This window comes from Temnothorax curvispinosus, unplaced genomic scaffold (assembly GCF_003070985.1).
Source record: "Temnothorax curvispinosus isolate PA1 unplaced genomic scaffold, ASM307098v1 QBEX01003375.1, whole genome shotgun sequence".
Taxonomy (NCBI): Eukaryota; Metazoa; Arthropoda; class Insecta; order Hymenoptera; family Formicidae; genus Temnothorax; species Temnothorax curvispinosus.
Window position 1 is genome coordinate 1 of NW_020213155.1, and position 7,199 is coordinate 7,199.

The following is a 7,199-nucleotide window of genomic DNA, read 5'->3' on the forward strand; positions in this document are numbered from 1 at the left end:
AAATGATAAACAGCAAATCTACAGAAAGAATCAACGCGTCTCACTATTGTGTACAGGTAAATATTATATTGTGTGAAATACATGTAGTGAAATACGTTATCATAATTGTATTTCAGTAATTAAGAATTTATTTTACATTTCGGTTTCAGAATATATTGTACACTTACAGAGATAAGAATAATAAGTCTGACACAAAACTGAATAAAACTTTATGCGAGGCGCATAAGAAATAATTAATTGATACGATTCTGTCATATTTGTTAAATTGGCTTGCTTTGGTGTCTGGAAATTATGAACAGCACGTCTACAAAGAAAGTCAACGTGTCTCACTATTGTGTACAGGTAAATATTATATCGAGCGAAATACATGTAGCAAAATGTTATCACGCACATATTTCAATAATTTAAAATTTATTTTATATTTCGATTTCAGAATATATTGTACACTTACAGAGGCAAGAATAATAAGCCTAATTCAAAACCGGATGAGAATTTATGCGAGGCGCATAAGAAAGAAATTGACACGATTCTGTCATGTTTGCTGAATCAGCTTGCCTTGGTGTCTGAAAGTGATGAATAACACATCTACAGAAAGAGTCAACGTGTTTTATTATTGTGTACAGGTAAATATTATATCGAGCGAGATACATGTAGCGGAATACGTTATCATAATTGTATTTCAGTAATTAAGAATTTTTTTTACATTTCGGTTTCAGAATATATTGTACACTTATAGAGGCATGAATAATAAGTCTGATTCTCAAAGCCGGATGAGGCTTTATGCGAAGCGCATAAAAAAGAAATTGATACGATACAGAAAATTTGGAAACACGAATGAATACCGCCGTATATGTAAACATATGAAATGTATACATGTAAATGTATTAAACAAATATGTATATATCGCTGTACAGATAACTGTAAATAGAACAGAATAAATGTAAATTTACAAAAATTATATTATTTTTGTATTATTAATTTTAATTAAACTTTACTACGAATATAAAATTTTTAACAATAAATAATAATTAGACTATTTTTTTTATAATTTCCACTTTAATTTTATAATTTATAATAGTTATTTCAGATATAATTAGCATTTGAGCAATTCATCGAAACATTGCTATTCAGTAATCGCACATTTATATATAACCTTTTATTGTGCTTCTACCTAGGCCATTCCTAATAAGAGTGAATAATGTATACAGTTCTTTTGCACATCTAACAAGTAACACTACTCAAGTGTCACAGGCCATTTTTTTTGAAATTGTATACACATGTAGAACTTCGAAAAATATTTTTGTCGTATTTTTTTATTTTTGCTTATGAAGCGTTTTAAGAGTAGGGACTATCCTTGAAATATTAACCTTCTCAATCCTATATACGTTATCCTAAATGGTTTTTGCACCAGAATACTATCTCGAGGAATTTTCAAGGTTTTCTGGTTCGTATTTTTACAACAAATCGACGTGCATGGCCTAAAGAATTGTTACACATAGAATTGAGAAGGTTAATATTTCGGAGGTAGTTTCTACTCTAAACGCTTCATAAGCAAAAATTAAAAAACACGACACAAATATTTTTCGAAGTTTTACATGTGTGCATAGTTTCAAAAAAATCGGCGTATGACATTTGGGTAGTGTTACTTGTATAGGTACAACCCGAGGCCCTTTAACCGTTGATACGTCGATGGTCCACCGAGAAACATGGCGGAAAATCGGAAACCAAAAGATGAAAGGTGCCGACAGAAAGTGAACATACTGATTAAGCCCCTTGCACAAATGCCAGGCAACAGGGCAATAGGAACAGGAAATAACCAAAAAATCGTTACAATTACAACCTAAAAAATTTGAATGCTATGACTGGTTGACAACAAGCAGTAGGCACAAAGTTTCCAACGTGACGGAATGTATCATTGTTTATACTGCATTTATACATGATTTCTGATTTCTATTCCTTGTTTCTATTGTCTGTTGCTTGACATTGTGCAAGAGGCTTTATACTGTGCCCCGGGTTCCCTCCATGACAATTTGCGCGTTTAGCAGATACAATTGTTGAATTCAACACTCTTCTTATCAACACTCTGCGTTGATTGGAGTGAAGGGAAAACAGGAAGGGTTTTGGGAAAAGATAAAAGAGTGGGATGTCGTGAGGTTGGTAGAGACGTAGCTGGAACAGGAGGAATGGGAGAAGATGAAGAATAGGGTGCCAAAGAAGTTCAACAGGGTGCAAAGAAAGAAAGAGTTGGAAGAAAAGAAAGAGCAATACGTGGAATAATGATGCGAGTCAGAAAAGGGTTAGAAGAGGAAGAAGAATGGGAGGAGAAGGAGGGTTCAATGATTAGAAAAGTAAGATGGAAGAAGGAGAAATGGAGATTGGCAACAATTTACGTAAGCGGCAACTTGGACAAGATCATGGGTAAGATAAAATCGGTGAAAGAGGAGGAAAGGAGAAAGGAGAGATGGATAGTAGTGGGCGATTTCAATGCGAGAACAGGGGAGAAAGGAGCGCTGGAGGATGGAGAAGAGGAAGTTAAAAAAAAATCGAAAGATAAAATAATAAATAGGTAGGGGGAAGGGCTGATTAGATGGGTGGAAGAAGAAGGATGGGAAATTATGAACGGAGCAAAAGAGGGAGATGAGAAGGGGGAGGTGACTTTTACAGGAGGAAGGGGGAAACAGTGATCATGCAATTACGCAATAGGAGATAGAAAAGCTTGGGAAAGAGTGACAAGATTGGATATGGGGTGTGAGGTAGATTCGGATCACCAATCCGTAGCAGTACGGGTGGACAAAGGGGGGGGTTGGTGAGAGGAGAGGGACAATAGCGGAGGGAGAGAGGTGGGTGAAAAAGACGGATTGGTCGAAAGAAGTAAGAGAGGAGTTTAGAAGAAGGACGGAGGAGGTAGAAATAGGTAGGGAACAATAGATAAAGAGGAAGATGGAAGTAAGGGTGAGAAGAGTAAAAAGAGGGGCAGAAGGAAAGGGAGTATGGTGGGATGGGGATTGTAGGAAGAAGAGGGAGAAGGTAGAAAAGTTATTAAGAGACTGGAAAAGAGGAAGAAAACACAAAGATCATAAGAGAAGAAAGAAGGAGTATAAGGAAATGTGTGAAAAAAAATGAAGAAAAAAGAGAAATCTGCTGAAAGAAGCAAGAGAGGCGAGAACAGAGAAGCAGGTGTGGGAAGTAATAAACAAGGAAAGGAGAAGAAAGGTAGAAATTAATAAAGAGATAACATTAGAGGAGTGGGATGAATACTTTAGGGAGATGTTAGAAGGAGCGGAATACAAACGAAGGCTAGGAGAAGGAGAGGAGGGAGAACAGGGGTTGGAGGGGAAAGTGGAGAAAGAGAAGAAGATAGAATGGGAGGAAGTAGAGAGAGTGCTGAAAGGGCTGAAAAAAGGTAAAGCGGCGGGAGAGGACGAGATAGGAAATGAAGTGTGGAGTTATGGGGGAAGTGGTTTAAGAAAAACGTTATGGGAGAGTATGGAAAAGAGAGTCTCTTCCAGAAGCGTGAAAGGACGGAGTAGTCGTTCCGATAGCGAAAAAAAGAGGCAAAAAAGGTGAGTGAGCATAGAGGGATTACGCTGATGCCGACGGCGTACAAAGTGTACGCGTCGATATTAGCAAATAGGTTGAGGAAAGAGATAGTGGAGAAGGAGATGATTTCAGAAAACCAAGCAGAGTTTAGGAAGAGGAGAGGAGTGGTGGACAACATTTACATACTGAATTATGCGATAAGGAAGCGATTAAAGAGGAAAAAGAAGGTAGTGGCTGCTTTTGTAGATCCAAGAGCGGCATTTGATTCAGTGGACAGGAGGGTTTTGGGAAGATGTCTGGAAAAACCAGGGGTGAGTAAAAGGTTGGGAAAGAGGATCATGGAAATATACGAGTAAACAAGGAGTGTAGTGAGGGTGGAGGAAAGATACAGAAGGAAATTTTGGACTGCGGGAGGGGTAAACGGAAAAATTAACAGAGTCGATCAGGATTTAAACTCGAAACCTTTTGTTTTCTACCTTCGTAGTCTGTTACTGTGTGTTGCTTCACAATTGTTTTACCCCACGTAGCAAAATGTTGGCAGTATGCCGACAGCATGCCAGTAAATTTATCTCATAATTTCGCAGCAAGATCTTCTTGTGCTGTGTTTTTTATTCCATTCTATTTGATTTTTACTACCTTATAATCTGTTTTATCAATAAGTATGCCAGTTTACGTTGCATCTCAATTTTATATTTAAATATAAAACTGCATATGAGAAAAATAAAAAAAAAATTTAAATAGTTTTAGGACGTTACACAAACATGTAAAATAATCTAATATTATCAATAATATATATTTATTATTATTTAACTGTACAATTAATAAAAGAAATTTGGGTAAATTTTATTTTTAATAATTGCTTTTGAATGATTTGTTTTTAGCAGATTTTATATATAAAAATCAATAAATGTATAAAGTAAAGGTTTTTACGTTTTTAATTATATAAGTAAATTATGTCCTCATCAGCATTAATAAAGTGCGGTGTTTAATTTTCGAGAAATAAGAAGGCGTCGCTTTAGAGGACCTATGTCGATATTAGCGACTTACCTCTTCACTTCTAATAAAAATATAAAAAATGTATGGTTGTATATTCGTGAAACAAAATAAACGCGCGCGCGTAGCGCGCGCCTGTGTTGTTCCATTCGTGAAATAAAATAAAAGCGCGCGCGTAGCGCGCGCCTGTGTTGTTCTAGTCCATAATAAAAAAATCCATTTGGACCGAGAAGTGAGCTTTGCGAGTCGAATATCTCGCACGTAGTGTTGCCGCTTTTCCGCGTGCGTGATTGGCTGGCGCGGTCGAGATTGACGGCGATCGCGAGATCGCGGCGAGTTTGGCGAGTTTCGCGTGTGTTAAATCGTGCGACGTGACGTGTGTTCGCGTGGTGTCTCGCGAGGTTAGTAGGATTTTTTATTATATATAATCCACTATTATATATAATATATGTGGATAATATTGGTAAACAAATATCTTTTAACGCAATGACGTGTGCTCGCGTGGTGTCTCGCGAGGTTAGTTAAATTTTTTGTTTGCTCGTACAAATCTAATCTAAGGTATACGTTACAGTAACTATAGATTTTTGATACAGATTTATCTTTGAAATCATATTTTATATATAAACAGATGTAAGTGATAATTACTGTTTTTGCATTATGTAAAATTTGTCTTATTTTAGATAATATTCCGATGAATTTAATGTTCGAGAAGATCTGATGGGATTAGCTATTGGTGCTCATGATGCAAATATTCAACAAGCGTGAAAAGTTGATGACATTACAAATATAGTTAGAAGAAAATTCATGCACATTTAAGATATATAGAGAGGTAATTATAAAAATTATTATTGCTTGTATTATTTCAAAGAGGATTGTTTTTTTTTTATAAAAGTTTACTGACCGGTTTTTTATCTAAAATGTATATAAATATTCGTATATATGTTGCATTATATTGAGCTGGTATACAGAGCTTATCAGATTTCTTTCTCAATTACAGACGCATGAAGCTGTTAAGAAAGACCGATCTATGCAGGAATAAAGCAGTAACCTAAAAATAGATAGTGACAGTGTGACAGTCGTGACCATCGCCGCGTGATAGATGATAGTGATAGTGAAATATATATTGACGGCAGGGAGCTGATGCCGAGGAGATCTTTAAGAAGGAAGGTATATCCAAAATCGCACACGTACGTATATATGCTGTCTTGTAAAAATTGTAAAAGTTAAGAGAACGAGAAAATGATCTGTATTTATATGCACGTGTGACAAGCACTATTGGGCACTATCGCGTAATAAAGATTTCTCCGAAGAATGTTATTGTACTTTACTTTCGTTAACTTGGATACTTCAAATGTACAATCTCGCGTCTTCAAAATATAATAATTCTCAGACACTGTTGAGGAATAATTGTCTAGCAGACTCTAGCACAAGAGGTCCTCTTATAAATGTCTTCCTTTTCTTTCGTTTTTTTACACAGGACCATTTTATATTCAACTATATGGTATACAATTTTGCCGCTATATATTGACCGCAGGGAGCTGATACCGAAGAGATCTTTAAGAAGGAAGGTGTATCCAAAATTGCACATGTATGTATGTATATGCTGTCTTGTAAATTGTAAAAGTTGAAAAGAACGAGAAAGCGTTCTGTAGCACAATTTATATTGTAGGCAAGTTATGCTAAAATATTTGTGAATTGAGTTCCTATTATCCATTATTATGATATAGATTTTATCAACAATATTAGAGAAGTAACGAAAATTGATTTTATTAAGTATTTAAAGCAATTGAGAGTTTTTAGCATTAAGTATTTCCATTTTCTCATAATATGCTTAAAAAATATTGCAGGGAACTTGTGAGTTATGCGAAGCAATTGATACTATTAAGGTTCATTGGTCATATGAAGTTTGCACACGTCAAGCTTGACATCCTAAAGATCACAATGCATTCTGAAAATATACCGTGCAGGTTCGTTGGCGTATATGTGGTGTCATACAGGCTGGAAGGTATTTTCTATGTTTTGGAAGTAAAATTTGGAAAATACAACATGCCACAATAAGCGCTAAACCAGGAAATGTAAGTGTAATCAGTGCTCTAAACATTCCATTTAATAGTAATATAAAATTGTTCTTATAAACATCAATTATAATTAATTCAAGTTGTCTATTATTTGAAAAGAACTTGATTTTTAGTTTCGTTTTTTATTCTACCTTCTGAAAAAGATAAAATAATGTAGATTTCCTAAAATTAATTTTGTTTATGCTATCGAAGAGGAAACACTTATTATAAAATTGATTATAATACTAAGACAATTATATATAACGATTTCAGATGGTACGACGGCTTTTTATTTTTTACGTTAATGCTGAATGGAAAAGCCTATAAGCATATTGCGGACAAGATGATGTCTAATCTGGATACAGCCACGAAAAAGCATGGCAGGGAAATTAGCGCTATTCACAGGCCTTGTAAACATATTTAGTAACAACGAAGATTCTTTGAATTGAGCTCTGTTTTAAAATCGCATCAATTGAAGTGAATCCACTGCTGAGTGCTGAAATTATACGATTTTATCCGTCACAACGAATAGACAAAGAGGAATGCTTTTTCCTGTCGATGGTCTCGAATGTTGCTGACGTAGCTATTTCGTTGTAAATGCATCATTAT

The 7,199-nt window shown here is 35.3% G+C and overlaps 2 long non-coding RNA genes across 4 annotated transcripts; both read left to right on the top strand.

Moving 5' to 3' along the window:
* Positions 1 to 246: 246 nt before the first annotated feature.
* Positions 247 to 958, top strand: LOC112452412. Its single transcript, XR_003040499.1, has 3 exons — positions 247 to 342; positions 434 to 623; positions 717 to 958. It is a non-coding gene; the product is annotated as an uncharacterized LOC112452412 (long non-coding RNA).
* Positions 959 to 4,708: 3,750 nt separating this feature from the next.
* LOC112452411 lies at positions 4,709 to 6,960 on the top strand. 3 transcript variants are annotated; one of them, XR_003040498.1, is made up of 6 exons: positions 4,709 to 4,934; positions 5,214 to 5,362; positions 5,531 to 5,720; positions 6,011 to 6,125; positions 6,381 to 6,608; positions 6,864 to 6,960. It is a non-coding gene; the product is annotated as an uncharacterized LOC112452411 (long non-coding RNA). The 3 variants fall into 3 exon arrangements; XR_003040496.1 differs by having other exon boundaries at positions 6,011 to 6,121; XR_003040497.1 differs by lacking the exon at positions 4,709 to 4,934 and adding an exon at positions 4,960 to 5,049 and having other exon boundaries at positions 6,011 to 6,121.
* Positions 6,961 to 7,199: the final 239 nt, after the last annotated feature.